Raw genomic sequence first — 17,526 nt, 5'->3', positions numbered from 1 at the left:
AACTAGAAATACATGTAAATTTAAATTCATTACTTATATCGTTAATGTTATACGTCATAACTTGCTTGTTTTTTACCATAAAAGTATTTCTGATAAAAAAATTTTACACGATTTTAAAATTTCCCATTTCAAAGAATAAGAGCAAGTAAAAAGAAAAGAAAGGAGAAGAATAAAGAAAAATAGCACAAGTAGTGAAAATTGTGTCATCGGAGTTTCCACTAATATTTGGAAATAGATCATAATAAAAACAAAGTGATGTGTTTTGGCTTCCTGGCAGTTATGGGAAAAGATATTTCACTTGAATTTTCTGGCAGAATTCCAGAAAGAAAATTGGAACATATACTGTTGAATGTTACACTTTTTCCTCGCCATTTTTTAATACTTTTAAAAAAGAATAATGCTGTCACTTTCAAACTAAAAATTGAAGTGTTGATAATAATTTTCTACTGGAAATTATCAGTCCTTAGAGGGAAATTGATAACGGGAGGGGAGAGAAAGAATTTTTTCCTGTTTTGTATGAAGCCAGAATATGTTCTGATATTAATTTGTCCAATTAGGCGTAAGTTTTGTAGTGGGTGTTTTTGTGGAGGCGGTGGCCTGAAAGGCGGCAAAATAGAGCTGATTGGATGAAGGCGGACTGAATAGTGGGGGCGGACTAGGCCACCAAGATCGATAGCCAGGAGCTTTCGTGTAATCTACAGTCAGTCTAACATACGACTGTCCTACAGTCACACCACTTGCAGTACAGCAGCACTATTGAGAGCTAACGGTTGTTGAAAGCATAGTAATAACAGGCGAACTGATAACACGACCAACTTATTTCAGCACGTTCATCTGTTTTTGTATACTAATTCTACAGGTCAAGCCAGCTTTCATGAATCGCTGCAATGATGTTTTTGAAGATCGCACATTGTTCACATACTTAGGTAAAATATATTTTTGCAGTGTTACAGATTTAATTCTTTTTTTTAATTTATAGCTAAACTTTGCTCGGTTAAAGTTATTCAAAAAATTCTCATTCTGCTTTTAATTATCTTAATAATATACTTTTTTTCAAGTGCAATAAAGTAAGTAAAAAATAACAAAAGTAGTACATGAAAACTTGAATATTTAACTTATGTAGGTCAATGAAATTATTTACTAACACAAATTGTATGTCGTGACACATAATTATTTTTGATAATATTGTAATAATGCTGATAGTAATGAGATATTATAGCTTCTAGTTCATTCTATTTAAATTTTATTATTATTATTAAATTATTAAAATTAGACATAATTTTTAATACTGGTAAGAATCAATTGACACTTTTTTCAACATAGTATCTGTCATTTCAACATATTTTATTATACACGATCTTAACAAAAGGAAGTATTGAAATCGTGAAAATGGAAGTTTTGAGAATGACCGAGAATAAATCATCTCAGTGGTTTTTACAAATTGGCCTTCATCTGTCTGTCTCAAAAATAAGTTTCCACAATAATTCAAAAAATGGATAAGTGTTAAGTTCAAATTTAATACACGCAGCCAGCCAGAAATGCTTTATGCTTGGGTCGTCTTTATGGTTATCTTTATTTTTTTGGAAAACGCCAGTAAGCTTTTTAAAACCTGTTTTTTTTTTTTTTTTTAGTTCTGTAATTCTAGATTTGTAACTTTTTTTTTTTTTACAGCTGCGTTGCATTCGCTAGTTTGCAGTAATAGACCTTTTGCAATTTGAGATCCATGCAGATATCATGGAAAAACAAGAAATTGCAAAAGGGAGTCGCTTATATTCTCTTAGTCAGTAACCTTTTATGGGTTTTAAAGAAAACATTTACAAAGTAGCCATAAAATTTAGAGGAGACACCGCGGCATTACAGGAAACCGTCATCGCGATCCAGAGAGTCTGTTGTGGCACCTGTTCCCTTCATGTCTTTAAATTAGATTCAGGAGTATGGTGAGAGGATCTTGGTTTAATTATGAAGCCCCGTTATAATTAAGAAGTATAGAATTTCTCATTAAATAGACCTGCTCAGTTTTAATTTATCTTGAAAAAAAAATGAAGTAAGTTAGCTAGACTTTATTTTATAATTAAAAATCAATTTTTTGCAATTATTGGAAGTGTTGAACTTTTGTGAAAGGTATTTTTCACTCTCACAAAAATTTATACGGATATTTATATTCTAATAAGAATTAGTGTATAAATAAGTATTAAGTTTGGTTCTATTTCAAGTCAAGCAGTTGTCTCAAAAAAAGCCTTAGTTATGGAAACCCGCACTACTGCTTGGCATGATAAGCTATCTAGTGATTTAAGGCGCAACTAACCTGCTACTATTTATCTACTCTCTTTTTCCCCGACCTATCTCCTCTCATACGCTCTCTCTCGATGTATGTGAGTGAGAGAGTAAGAAACAGGGAGAGCCCTTATTTGAAAAAATCTCTTCACAACACGCTAAAAACTTCTATAAATCTATAAATACAGATTATCTATCAAACAAAATCTAAAAATCGAAGATGGAACTTTAGCATATACAATTAAAATTCTCGAAGGCCACTAACATTTTTGTTGTTTTTTTTAAGGTTAATTAAAAAATGAAGCATTATTTTAATAACAACAAACTTATTAATAAAAGAATATTAACTGAGTGAATAGCGTACCGACTACCCGCGCGGAATTCATAATCAAAAAGGCGTTTTTCTTGCAAACACTCTAAAGTAAAAAATATAAAAAAATTGTCACAGATCTCAATACTAATTTATATTAATAAAAACAATGTATCTCTGTTAATCTGAGCCTCAACAATGTAAACTCTATACATACTTACTATTTAAACAACTACAAACTGTCTTAATTACAGCAAAGCAAAAAATTAAACTTTATCAGGAACAAATTCACTGAAAGTTTGGGCAAAATGGGCAATAAAATGGCAAAGATCTAAAGAACACTGGCAAAATTAACCATAAAAATTCAGATGACATTTAATTTTTATGGCATATATATATTATCTTGACGTTACCAATTGTAAATCCGAATTTTTCAAAAAAATGACGCAAAACTTGTACCAAATTTAGTGAGCTTGATCGCACGATTCAGTCCCCGTTTTAAATCGTCTATAATTTTAATTAGTGGTAATCATTTCTTTCTTAAAAACTTGTTGTTTTTTTTTTTTTTTTTTAATCGATTACTACCCTCATTGTATGCCTTCCATTTATTTAAAACGTTATTAGAGAACAGATTTTTGAGAGATAATAGGGGAGCTGTGATGAGGTTTCTTCAAGAACAGGCAAACTTGGAAATTAAGAAAACGTCTAAGTCTTATTGAGATGAATCCAGAATAACAATGGCAATAGACTATAGAATCTGCAGTAATTATGTGGATATAGCACCTTTTAACACTCCTAACTTTCTCTTACTTCCTCTAAGAGGAAATTTGTGATTGAATCCAATTTTTGAAATCGTGCTTTCACCAGGAATATACGTTTTGAAGATCCCTGGATCCGAAAAAAGGGGGTGAGAGCTAGAGAAAATAAGTAACTAGGTTGAGAAAAAGAGTCCGGGGTAAAAAAAAATGTATCAAAAATATAGCAGCATAAACTTTAAATTAAGCCCTCAGTCCGAAAAAGTACCCCACTGAATAGATTTTCAGCAGTACAGCAATAGCATGCTTGTTGCTACAAATTTTATTAAAAATATTTTCCTCATAAAAATTCAACAAATAATAAGATGAAAGTATATACTCTTAAAATAAAATTTAAAAAAAGTTGTAAAAAGCCCATAAACCAACTTCAAAGGCCCTTTTCAAAGCTGAAGAATACATCCTAAAAGACTTCGTTCTGACAAAGTTGTAAAAACAACTAAGATAAGAACCCACGCTAAAGTTAAAATATAAGGAAGAATGAACATTATTTCAAGTAAAATAAACTACATAAGTAAACCCTAACTTTATAATACTCATAAAAATCTATATATTAAGATGGAAAAAATAAAAGTAAATCCACCACCTTCTATAGGTATTCAAAATTAAATCAAGGAACTAGTTCTGATTCTTTTTCAGCAAAATCAAAAGGAGATCGATCAATCTCGGCTAAAAAATAAAATAAATCAAACAAAACCTTGATATTCCATAGAATCGATAAAATTAAAACAATAAAACAAATCAAAATTAAAGCTACGAATATTTTTGTAGCCTCAAGAGTGAATTCAGAAGATACTGTCTTCTTTTTTTCATTCTTAAAAACGTCTAGAGAACGTTTCGTACTTTTCGGCCAACAAACTTGGTGATAAATGTAAGGATCACTGAAAATAGAGGGCGAATAAATCCATCTTGAATTTAAAAATAATAATAAATAATGTGAAAAAAAAAGACAGAATACAAGAATACAAACATTTTTGTTTAAACGTACAAAGAAAAAGCGCATAAGTTAGCCAAATAGGCTGAAATAGTCAACAGACGTTTCTAAAAATGAATAAAAGAAAAAAGACTGATCAAAATGTTTGTCATGAATTCAATCCTAAGAAAATTTACTTCAGCTTCAGGATACTTCTAAAGAAGATAATTCCATGCGAAATGCCATTTTCAATATACAAGGGAGAAAAGGCGTTGTTCCAATTTCAAGCTCAAAAGCAAATGTAACGAGGCCGGAAGTGTAAATTTCCTTTAGGATTTTTCAGTTCTTGCCAACTCGAAGTATGGCCGAGAAAATTTCAACTCGGCCTGACAATGCTAATTTTGTTATTAATAACTCCCCGAAAAAGATTTCTAAAATGTATTCCCTTCCTCATAATTTACTAAATTTGTGACACCCCCCAAAAAGTTATTTATAATATTAAAAACCTGTTTATAATATTTACATCATAAGTATAGTAGTATGTATATTAATATTTATACTATACATATTAGCTCGTATTATTAAAAAAAATGTCCATTTCTTTCTCGGCCCGAATTACCTAACACGTTCCCGAATATGTGTTTCATAATAAGCGTGAAGGCATCCCGATTCAAGATTTTACTGGATCACTTAACACGGATTGTATCCTAAATCGGCAATCTGCTTCTCCCCTGACATTCCCACCACTCGAGAGAGCTTATCGGGGATCCCCGGAATTCCGTCATGGCAAGATGGAGTTGTGGTCTTTTTAGGTTGTCTTCTGAAAGCTCCGAAGTCGTTAAACAGGCGGTCTGTCTAGCGGCATGTCATTGCCATGTTTTATTCAATGATCAACCACACTTGAAACATCTGATTGTTAGCAGAATTTCCTTAAACTTCTTATAAGCCACAATATTCCTCTTACTTCAGAACAGTTAATAAACTTTTAATAAAACAGTAGAAGAGATCATTTTCAGTAAATAAAAAAACTAGAATCAAATTTCAATTTTAAACTAAAATATTACAAGGTCAACGAACAAAACACAGAAATGGTGTCTATGTGTAGTAATATAATGAATTTGTATATTTGCAGGTGGTTGTGGCGTAGAGATGTGGTACCCGGATCAATATGGGGTTAGGGGGTGGCATAGCCATTTTGTTCCACCCCCAATATGGCCACCATGATGCTCCGCCTTTTCGGTAGTCCACCCCTCAACATAAGTTTTATACAAAAAAAAAAAAAAAAATTAATAAATAATTAAAACATTAAATACAAATAGATTTGAAGGTAATAAAATAAGCAACATTATAAGATATAATAAAATGTAAATTAAATGCTCTAAAAATGGGTAAAATGAGAAAAAATAACGCTGTACGGTCGCCATGTGCAATATTCTAATGTATATATATATATTTTTTATTTTAAATTAATTTGTGGAGGAATAAATTACATCTTTTTTAAATTAATTTGTGGAGGAATAAATTACATCTTTTTTAAATTAATTTGTGGAGGAATAAATTACATCTTTTTTAAATTAATTTGTGGAGGAATAAATTACATCTTTTTTAAATTTATTTTATCTTTAAATTAATTCCAATTAAAAATTGTATGCAATAATGTCCACTGTTTGAGGATATAAATAGGCTCATAGATTTCGAGAACTAATAGAAACCTCGTAGATTTCGAGAATTTTTTCTTCATAAATTTGAAACATGAAAAAACTCACCACAAACTAGAAAGATATTAAGAGAAACAATCTTATGCATTTAAATAGAATTCTTTTTTTTTAGCAATAAATAGTAATTTAAACATTTTGATATTTTTAATCGAGGCACAAATAACAAAATAAATTCCTTGATTGTTTCATATTAAAAACTGTATACTAACTATATATACATAAAAGAAATTTATTTACTTTTTGTTTAAGAATTGGGAAGCCGGTTTATCGGATCTCACTTATAAGAACATAACAAAATACTTGTAGATAATATTTTCTAAAAATAATAACTAAATTTGTTAATTTGTTGTTAATTTCTCTCAGTTATTGTCGAGAACAAAGGAAACTGTTCTCCAACATAAAAAAACTCGTATAAGTGCATTCTCTCATAATGTATTCACTGAGCAACTCCATGCCCGTAATTTATTAAAATAGAGAAAGTCACATTCTGGATACTTGCAAAAGAAGAAGAAAAAAAATAAGCAAAAGGTGTAAAATGAAATTGTTGTCGTTATACATAAAAAAAATATATTCTTATCGTCTTATAGAATTAAAAATTCTAGAAATTATCTAAAAAAAATTGATCTATAAATTAATTTGGGTACAACTCTCTCCATTGCTAAAAAGAAGGCCTTTTTCGAAAAAAAAAACACTTAAGGAAAAAATATCAGTGTATTCTATAATTTTACGGGACACAATTTAAAATCTTTCTTAATGCTTAAAAGTTTATTGAAAAAAAAAATCTTTATTACAATTAATAAAGAAAGAGCGAAGGTATATATCATATAAATTGTGTACATATTATTTGTTTATAAAATAAATTATATACAAGTATATTATATATTAAAAAAGAAACAACAATCACTATGTCTTCCAAAAATAATGTCTTTAAACAGAAACATTGTGAATGTTAAATACGTAAAAATTATGTGTTATAATTACGAGTAAAATATTTAGTCTGTAAAATACTATTTACATTGAAAAAACATTGTAAATACTAAATTAGAAATCAACCAATGTAAATACTACATACACAATTAAGTATACATTTAATTATTTTATTTTTTAAATAAAAAAGTATAAAATATGTATAAATATATATTTAATTTTGAATTATTGTAGACAGAAGAGTGAATGAATGTTGAATAATAAGAGCGCATATGTTTGAGGTAAAAAAAAAAAGTTGAAAACACAATCAAAGAATATAGCTGGAAAAACATATCATACGGACGACACACAATTATTAAATATATTTTAAGTATTAATAATAAATTTCTAAAAATTGAATAAATAATAGCTTTTAATTGTATCTGAGCAAGAAATACAGCTTTGCTTTTTTTTTTATTACAAGAAATATAAACAATTGTGAAGCGAAACTTAAAACATATTTCGGGTTACATTCTTAACTTTTCTTAAGTATCAATGATCATCCAGAAAAAATTAACTTGACTGGAAAAATCACTGATCTACAAACGGCAGAAGAAAAATATCCTACCTCTTTGTGGTTTTCGCATTTGGGGGCAGATATAAGGGTATTTTCCCATAGTTACGGAAATTCAAGAATAAGCTTTTTAAGAGAACATACTTCTTGGAAGCTGGGCTTAACGTTTAGATGTTTATATCCCCGGCGTATAAAGAAGAATATCTTAGAGGTAAGCTTCTGAAATGGATGCTAGGATAATATTTATCCAGGGGTAGACTTGCCAGGGTGGAAGCTGATTTACATTGAGGGATACACTTGCAATTATAATTGGCAAGCTGATAGAGAATACTTTTATGTTGAAACTTCCTTGCAAAATGGAAAGTGTGTTAGCTAGGTTTCTCCCTAAATGCTTTCCTATATATTGAACAAACTTACAGTATTTACAAGAATTGAATACGGTACTGAATTTCCTAATTTGGATAAACTCTGTTAATCGGATATCCTATTCACTAAATTGATTTTGATTGTTTTTGATTTTACTTTTTAACGGCACCATCAATTTTCTTTCAACTTGGTTTTCTAATTGAAAACTTGAATTTTAAAGTAAAAAAGATGATCAACTATTTCCTCATTAATTGTTCTTGCTTAATTTAACCCAAACATGAGTAGACATAACCAAAATTTAATTCTAAAGTACAAAACTTTCCCGGAGCAAAAAATTTAAAAAATTTAAAAATAAAAATGAGTTTTAATCTCATCTCAACAAGTTAACAACCTTATTACTATTTGTTACTTATTATAACTTATTACAATTTTACAACTAAATGAATAAAACAACTTTCAAATAATGCATAATCAAATTTTGGATAATTTATAATAAAATGTTATCAAGCACACAATTCTGCTTACCAGTAACCGCTATAACACAATGTTTTTCATTTCTATTTTTATTTATTATTTTTAACATTCAAAGCGTCTTTTTTTGAATTGCCTGCTTTCATCGTAATATTTAGAAAGGCTGTAAACAAATATTTCGCATTTTTATTAAAATATTTTAATAAAAAACACAAAAATTTCGAGGATTTTGATGTATTTTAAAAATGTGTCGTCCGGAAAAAAAAAAAAAAAAAATTGTAAATATTGTCTGCAAGTATGTATGTCCGTCTACATCGTTTAGTTCCTGTTCCTTCAGCCGGCCGCAATATTGTTGAAACAAAATATTTGCGGTTCAACCAGTTGTGAATGACAATAATATGTAGGATTCAGTAACACTTGTATTAAAAAAAAAAAAAAAATGAAAAAGAAAGAAAATTAAAAAAAATTATACATGTTTCTTGTAATAAGTATTATCAATGTACTATTTTTTGGTTTTAGTTTTAATTAATTTATTTATATTGGGCTTTCCACTCTTCTACTTTTATTTATAAAGCCACATAAACACACTATCACTAATGTATTAGCTAATTTGCCAAAAATGATAGCAATTGTAAGATAGCTTTCCATTCAGTGTAATAAACTACAGCTACTTTTAATTGTGATATTTTTATTTTTAGGTTGGAAGTAAAGTTTTGCGGGTATAAAATTATATAAATTCAACTAATAATGGTTAAAGTTAAATTAAAGTAAGCACAGCTAGAACTAACTAAGTAATCCCCACCATGAACAAGTCAATTTAGTACTTCTGTCTTCAGTAATCAAAGAATTCAACGAACACTGTTTTGCCGTAGGAGCTAGTTCCTAGAAACAGCGAGAATCTGTTAGAGTGTGGTTTTAGATGGTGGGTGTGACAGAATTTCGTCTTTTCTAAGTTTACTGTGGAAATTCACACACTGTTCTGTCATCAAGTGAAAGTATCCATAAATTTGTCAACGAATTAAATGTCCTTTCAACACTTAAATTGTAGCTTACAATAACTAACTTCAATAAGCGAGCGATCTTACCTCTCATTGGGATGGGAGTAAAAATTATGGTTAAGTAAAAAAAATGGTATACTATTAAAGACACAAAACAACCACAAAATGGTGGTCTAAACTGAATTTAAAAAATAAACTAGCAAGACTTTTCTTTCAACAATATTTTTGTTTATTTATTTAAACATATAAATTCCTGGACCCAAATTACTAATTAATTTATCTTGCTGATAATAACAGGAAGTGACGCGACCACGTCAACTTTTATATATCAAGTTTTTTCACACGGATTAAGATCTTTTGAGTGCAGAAAGTAAGTTTATAGAAAAATATTTGGGTGAACAATATATCTTTTAAAAAAAAAAGAAAAATCACAGATAGCTTTGACATTAATTGCTTTTGGTTGCTAAAAGAGCGTTGTAAACCTAATCTGGACTTACCTCTTGACTGAAAATGGATTATTTAGGTTTTTGGAAATCTATTAAAACCGATATGGATCTTCTACTTTTGGTGGAAACAATTACCCAGAAAAATTTAACGACTTTAGTAGATAGTAGGTCCACTTTAAAGTGCTCATTTTAGTAATGTAAGGTTTTATTACTTAAATAATACATTAACAAGGACTGAAGCGTCGCAATAAGCCAACCAGAAGAAGACAAGACCCGCAAAGCAAAGATGTATTGCAGTTAACATATAATGGGTTCGATTCTTTGACTATGCCTTGGCTTTTATTTAATGGTTAATATGAGAAATTTATAGTAAAGTATGTTTGCTAGTCGCTTTTCTTTCATGAAACCAAATTTGGTGACTGGATGCAAAGCCTGCCTGATAAATGAAATAATAATAATAATTGGCTTTACTATACTTTTATTAAAAAGGATTGAATTTATTGTCTGTAATGAGAGTACACTGTTGGTGTAAGTGCTGATGTAGGTTCTGATTAAGGCTCTGATAAAGGCTTCGATAAAATTCAATGAAGGACAATTTTGGTAAAAGAAACCCTCTCAAAAAGGCTAATTAGTGAAATATATACGATTTTTCACTTAAAACCATTAACTAAGACTGAATGTGACTTTTGTAATGAGAGAACATTATACGGAGACCGGCAGAGAATTGAAATGGTTCCTGGCAACAATGACCTTAGCTGTTAATGCGCTTTTAAATAAAAATACTAAATGACTTGTTAAAATGAACGTTTTTTAAAAAAAATTAATGAATAATTGGTCACCCAATTAGTAGTAAGTAACCCCACACTTTTTCTTCCCTTGAATTTTGGTTTAATGAGGTCACCTTTTTTTTTTCTTTTTTTTTACAAAAAAAAATTATCTACCTCAACCTTGCGATTTTTGCAACCCAATACATCACAATGTCATTATTGTTACTTACATTCAATGTCGTTGCTGTTATTTCTTGCTGCTTGCAATAAAATTTAGGAAATATCCAACAAAATCATCAAACCAGAAGTAAAACTTAGATAAAATGATTTTGTAGTCTACTGAAACCAAAACTAAGTGTAGTCTCGCCTTTCTACCATGAAAAATAAATCAAAAAAATGTTGGCCCCCCTATCTGGCGGAAAGTGCTCGAACCAATATTAAACTATTACACAAAGCATTGGAAACATTGTAGAAGTTACATTTTAAGCACCAAGATGTGGCTTTTCAACTATCGGTGAATTGCAAATATGTAAATTAAAATAACGCTTTATTTTTTCAAACGGACTTTAGGACTAACAACCAACTTAGGTGTCGTGGACAGAGGTATGGCAAACATACTTTACTATAAATTTCTTACATTAACCATTAAATAAAACCCAAGACCTAGACCGGGAATCGAACCCATTACCACAATACTTCTTAGCTTTGCGGCCATTGTGGTGCCTGAGTGGCAAATTAAAGCTTTAAAAATATTCTGATTTGTCTATTTGCAGGAGAATCCTGTTTCGATCAGAATAGAAACAGACTTTTTACATTCGCTTATTATTCTTTTAATTTCTAGGACCTCTCTATGTCTAAGTGGGAGGTACTGGATATATGAAATCCTCATACAAGTTTTCAGTTTTTTCCTCTTCTATTTTCAGGACTGTTTTCCTTAGGTTTATTTCAAGATCTCGTTCTCTTCAGCCGATTCCTATAACACTTATTACTTCAGTCCCGGAGCCAAACCACAAACAGACATGGAGAAATAAACATTGCACATCTTTAGGAGGTTCTTATTTATTGGGATCGATGACTGCCTATCGTCATTTGACAAGTGTTTCCGTCCTACGTCTCCTGGATAATGAAAAAAGATATCATTATTTATCTGTAGCAGCGTTTGTCATAGCAATTCACGTTGAACGTTTTGTACATTTTTCACATCTTTGAAGGACATTTCTAATACTTTTGAGTCCAATACTAATTTTATAAAGTGAAAATTTAAAAATAATGTAACAATATTTTAAAGCTTAACTATAAGAATATGTCGAAGTTTTTTAAACAGAAGTTCTAAAAGAAAGCCTAACATCTGAGAGAATATTTAGCTCAGGGTAACCCAACCAACCATTAAATAAAATTAAGAAGAAATTAGCCATGGATTGGAATGAGGCAGGTTAGTAACTATCGGTGTACAGTTCCATTGGCTGTAGTAATCACTTCAATTAATACACTCATTCACTGATTTAACAATATACATTTGATTAAATTACAATATTATAAAGAAAATTTAATAAAACTGCCATTAAAAAAAAAAACTATCAAGTTTGGAAATGGATTACAGAAGTAAAAAATATTTACTTTAATTACAGAATCCCTATTGGTTATTTAAACATTTTTATCAGTATTTATTACCAAAGAAGAAGCAGATGTAAAATGGCAAATTCACAGTTGAATGCCGTGTTAACTCAACCAATACAAAGCATTGTTTTATGTTCTGTATTCCCCGACACCTGAAGCTTGCAATAACTGTTATTAATTAAACTGAAAATTTGAATTCTGTAATTACTATGTTAATAATTTCTGATTTTATGAAATAATTATTATTTATAAATGAAACATGGGCCAAGTTTATTAAGAGCTATAAGGCCCTTATATACTGTCACTTAATCTTTTATACTAAATTGAACGTTGACTAAACAAAGCGTGTGTAGTCACAACTCAGTTTTTTTTCAGTTGTGTCACTTCTCTCAGATGATGGTGCCGCGGCATGAATGAAAAAAAAAAAAGAATAAAAAGCTGTTTCAATAATGAAGGAGGAGGAAAATGAAAAGCAGCGCTAAAAAGAAGAATATAGACCAAGAAGAAGTTGGTTAGGAGCACATAGCCTCTTAAAGTACTGCGCAGCACAAAAGAAACATGATTTTAGTGACTATCTCCAGGATGGACTAAACCACATTAAAGTTGTTGCTAGCCAAATTTTTACAGATTATCCAAAAACACGAAACTAACCAGCCAAAATAAGACTTAAAGCAATCCTAGGATTTTTGGCTACATAGGAAATCTCTTCAAGGATCAGTACTTAATAAATGAATGGAGGTTTTCCCTTTTTCAATGCGGCTTTTGGGAAAGCTTTCACGACCTAAAGGGAATGAACGATTTCCTGGAACGAATTGTAAGGTTGACCAGAGGACAGAAACAAAATTCTAAAGGTTTTTCCAGATAGAACTGCGCAGATACTTCAGTTAATCGTTCAGACACGAAGTCTGGCATGGAATCATACATTTTTAATTTTAATTATCTGCTACTATAAAGTATTCAGTTTTATAAAAACCTAGACCAAAAAAAAAATTAACGAATTGGTGGGCGGCTAGCATTACACAAAAATGAAAAATGGTCTCCAAGAAACTTAGCGGATTGCTTAGTGTAATGAAATTAATCTGCTCTCTAAAAGAGTCTTTTTATCTAATTGTACGGATCTAACTCCAGAATAATTTTTAATGTATGAATTTTTCAGATTTTTTAAAATATTTATATCTACATTTTTACACTTTATCCTCTTCTAGAGAGGAAAATGCTACAATCCTAAATACCTTTCAAACGGCCATGCCAGATGAACATCTTTTCCTGGACACGCTCAACTATAAGGTCTAGTGCACTTGGACAATTTCTTGGCCATCTTATAGTCGCGGTTTTTCAACAACTTGACAGGAAATATCATCCTTTTTAATCACTGAGGGCACACGAACGGTTTTTTAACCGCGGGGGGTTTAAAGAAGAAGAAAAAAGTTCTATTTTCATAGCGGTAAACACAGCAGCCCACCTGTAAGTATGAAATATGTGGAATTGTGAAGGAATCGAATCGCTGCATTGTCCCCGCTGGATCAAATTCGGACGTTGATAGTAAAGAGGAAAGATTTAATTTGCCACTCAATTTAACAAAGTTGAATACATCTGTACGAATAACTCAATAGAAAGTTAAATTAAAAATATCTCATTCTGACTTTAGAAAACTTCTTTAACTTCTAATATTAAGTCAAGTGAGGTTTGACAGATTCCAATCAAAGCCTTAGTGTCGAACGTGTCACTGGCAATCAAAATTTGGAGTGAACACTTATCAGCCTTTCTAAGGAACTTAGCTGACTTCAATATTACATATATCTACTTAAATTGAACCATTTTCGAAAAATCACTAAAAATAAAATAATAAAATCTATTCAATAAACTAACAATTGCAGACAGCTAATTTTGATTACATATTTAATTAATTAGGAGATAAATTCTTACATAAATTTATGAACCTTCTGAGGGATGACTAACCACTTTCTTCGCCCAGGATTAGAAAATCATGACAAGCGTTCTCGAAAAAATCGCAAAAAAAACTAATTTGGCTAAAAAATAATTTTCGAATCCATAAGCGAATTGGTAAAAACCACTTTTCCACATCAAAAAAGAAAAGATCCTCAAGACGATATTTCTCATGTAAACTTAATTTTGAAAATGATCTCTACTTCAAAACTGACTTCTTATGAAAGTAAGAGATAAGTAAAAAAATAAATACACCTGATTAAGCTTAATCGAATTAATATTTTTGGATATTCGGTTCAGACGATGTGTTAAAAACTTTTTTTCTTATTCAAAGTACCACAAGATACATATTTATGAAATTTGACACAATACTGTCATTTTCAATTACATCTTCTCAAACAGAGTAATGCTTATCAAACGGAACCGACAAAGCTGCTGCAAAACGATCAAGATGGTTGATTAGGATGATCAAACGTTCGTACGTACATTGTAGTGAGAGAATATGAACGGAAATAGGAGAGTTTGTTAGCATCCTTATATGTTCCGCTCTAACGGGCCAGTGCTTAGCTGTAGTACTGTATTCTCGGCTATGTCGAGCCGGCTGCCCTTCCCCCTGGGCCTAGGCTACACTATCTACTATACTCTGACAGTCAGCCGCTGGCTACCATTGTTTACACTTCTCTCTTTTATATACTTATACACAAACCGTAACTTGAATATTTTTTGCAAAAGTGAGTGTGTTTATTACTCGGCCACAGTCGTACTAGTAGTATTGGCATTTTCTACTCGTTCGTCGCTGCTTTATCTTCCAAAAAAAAATACGATGTAAGTACATTTTTTTAATATACTCTAATGAAAAGTTGTTGTTCTTAAATTTATCAAACTTTCAGTTTAATAAATAATATCTCAGTTTAATCATTCAAGTCAAATTAGATATAATATTTTCAATTAAATATTTTTCTTATTGGTAAAATATAGAATTCGAATTTTAAGAGTGTATGAATGCAACATTCATTAACATAAACATTAAACTGCAACAGCAAGTCATACGTAAAATATTTTGAAAACCTCCGAACTTATTAAAGGCAAATGTACCCTTCACACTCGTTGCATTAGATTAGATTTGTAAAAGGAGTGGACAGAAAAGCCAAAAGCACTTCGACCTGAGACAGTGTTTGCTTACAGATTGTAGTCGTCTGTTGTTGTTGTGAATCAGTGCTAGTGTGGTGTTGAGCTAAAGTTTGCATGTAGGGTTTGCTAAACCCTAAGCAATTACATACACACATCGTCAACCTCTTGCAGGTCCTTTGTACATTTCTTGTTAGAGGTATCACTGTAACTGTTGTTCGAATTGTAAGCCTAGGATACCAATTGGGATGCTAATTTTACTGAAGAAGTGGCTATTCCGTTTCCTGCTATGGTTATCTGTAGTTAGCAGTCTCTATGCCTCCTCCGGTGCAGTTTTTGAGCAGGTAATATTACTAAATATTTTGCCCAGTAACTGCGCTTTCTTTATAAAATGAATCTAATGATCTTTAAATTTAGTTTTAAAAAAAATCTTTTGTCTATTACTATTTCCCAAGTAATTTTCTAGGGTTTCTAAGAGGAGGGACTACTTTAGGCTTTCCACTTTTCGCAGAACATAGATATTTGATTGAAAAAAAAAAAATCTATCTAATTTTAAATTATTTAACACAAAAAAATATACCTTATATAATAAATTAAATTTCGACATCATTACATAATTAATGTACCATTGGGAAATATTTGGTTTTATACTCTTAATATCGCCGACTACCCCAGCCACTGCTGTCACATTGACATCGACAGCTGTTTATCCCCCGTTTCCAATAAAGGACAGTCATCCCTAAACGGCCATACAGATACAGTAAACAGTACTTCCCTCCATCGTATCCAACAAATAGTAGACACTGACATTTCTGTCAGTGAAACGTGTTTCGCCTTCTATCAGACTGACAGCAAATTTCCACGATATCATTCTTATGGTATCCCTTTTCACAGAGATGGAAAATTACTCCAGCTCATCATCAATCTATGTTTCCTTTATTTCCACGGTAAATGTCAACACGGTGTTCTTATCTTTCTACTTTTCTAACCTATTGATTAAATTCTGCTAAAATGATTTCACAACAAACATTCCAAACTTAAAGCAAAATCATTTAAGATTACAATTAAGGACCTTTTTCATGAAAACAAGAAAAGAAAAACTGAGGTTATGACGCAGTGTTAGTTGTATAGAATATTTATCTTTCTATCAGTACTAAAGTACTGAAAACCGTTTTTCTGTTGTATGAAGAAAAATTGTAGACGTACAGGAATGTGCATTACAATTATATATCGATTATTAAAACTTATTCATTAAGTAAATTTATACATGATATACTTTTCATCATTTCGCGGGTATATCTCACAAAATTTCTTTATAATTCCGAATATTTCAAACAAAATATCCATTTTTGGGACCACTCACTGAACACTTTTAATTTACTAAGCAACGAATATTGCTTTGAGATTGTTCACGTTTTATGTTAGGTTTTTGCTTACATAGTACTCATTCAAACTATAATTTCTCTTACACTAAATGTGTTCAGTTTAAATTTAAAATAATTGTTTTAATTTTTTTGTATTATATGATGCTGAATAGATAAAAGCAAGTGATCATTCCCCCCCCCCTCCATACAAAAATATGAATGATTATTTTAAATTGCTGCTAGGGTTTGTACGTTTATGTAGGAATATTATAACTCAAAAATCGAAAATCAACGGAAACACCTAACTTTTTTATATTTCATGAAACCCAAATCATGAAAAGTATAAGCTGACTTTTTACTAATGTACACAACATTGAATGCGGGATGTTAGACAAAATCAATTATTTTTATCTGCCACCGCAGGCTAGTTGGTCGCTTCAAAACTTTTAGATTTTGTAATTTTCATCAATAATACCATAAGATAGGGAATTCTGATTACTACAAATTTCGTTCGCGTGTATTATACGTTTGAATTTGCATAAATCACTGTTTCTTTTAAGGCGGATAACAATCTCAGATCACTGGAGCCCGTAACTTTCCCTCACGGGACAATCACCTCTTAAGAAGAGAAAATCTAAAGGCTAGCAGCTGGATTCGAAACCGCGATCTCCGCTTGGGTGAACCACTGAGCTAATCTCTTCCCTTTACATAAATCGCCATTATTTTTTCCTAATTTTTACACAACTCTTATAGTTAGTAGTCAAACTGGATTCCTTTAAATCTCCCATTTTCGTTAGTCTCGCAGTTAATGGGTTATTTAAAATCCATTAAAAACAAGTTCTCTCTGAACCTTAACAAAAACTTACAGTTTAAAATGTTAAGTATAAGGGTTGATTAAACGCCAAAAGGTACACA

At 30.7% G+C, this 17,526-nt stretch overlaps 1 protein-coding gene and 1 long non-coding RNA gene across 2 annotated transcripts in view; both read left to right on the top strand.

The window, feature by feature from the left end:
- The first annotated feature begins 366 nt into the window (after window positions 1-366).
- On the top strand, window positions 367-9,564 carry LOC141453792 (uncharacterized). The gene is made up of 2 exons (XR_012458181.1): window positions 367-926; window positions 5,442-9,564. It is a non-coding gene; the product is annotated as an uncharacterized lncRNA (long non-coding RNA).
- A 5,260-nt stretch (window positions 9,565-14,824) lies between these two features.
- cyr (cypher) overlaps window positions 14,825-17,526 on the top strand; it is a 34,205-nt gene continuing 31,503 nt past the window's right edge. Inside the window, exon 1 of the mRNA XM_074127384.1 lies at window positions 14,825-14,944. The gene's annotated coding sequence lies outside the window, so the exon portion shown is untranslated. The remainder of the gene's footprint in view (window positions 14,945-17,526) is intronic.

This window comes from Rhodnius prolixus, unplaced genomic scaffold, assembly GCF_049639745.1.
Source record: "Rhodnius prolixus isolate KJV_2025 unplaced genomic scaffold, Rpr scaffold_3, whole genome shotgun sequence".
Lineage (NCBI taxonomy): Eukaryota > Metazoa > Arthropoda > Insecta > Hemiptera > Reduviidae > Rhodnius > Rhodnius prolixus.
Note: the sequence above shows the minus strand (reverse complement) of the source record. Positions and strands in the feature narration are given on the sequence as shown.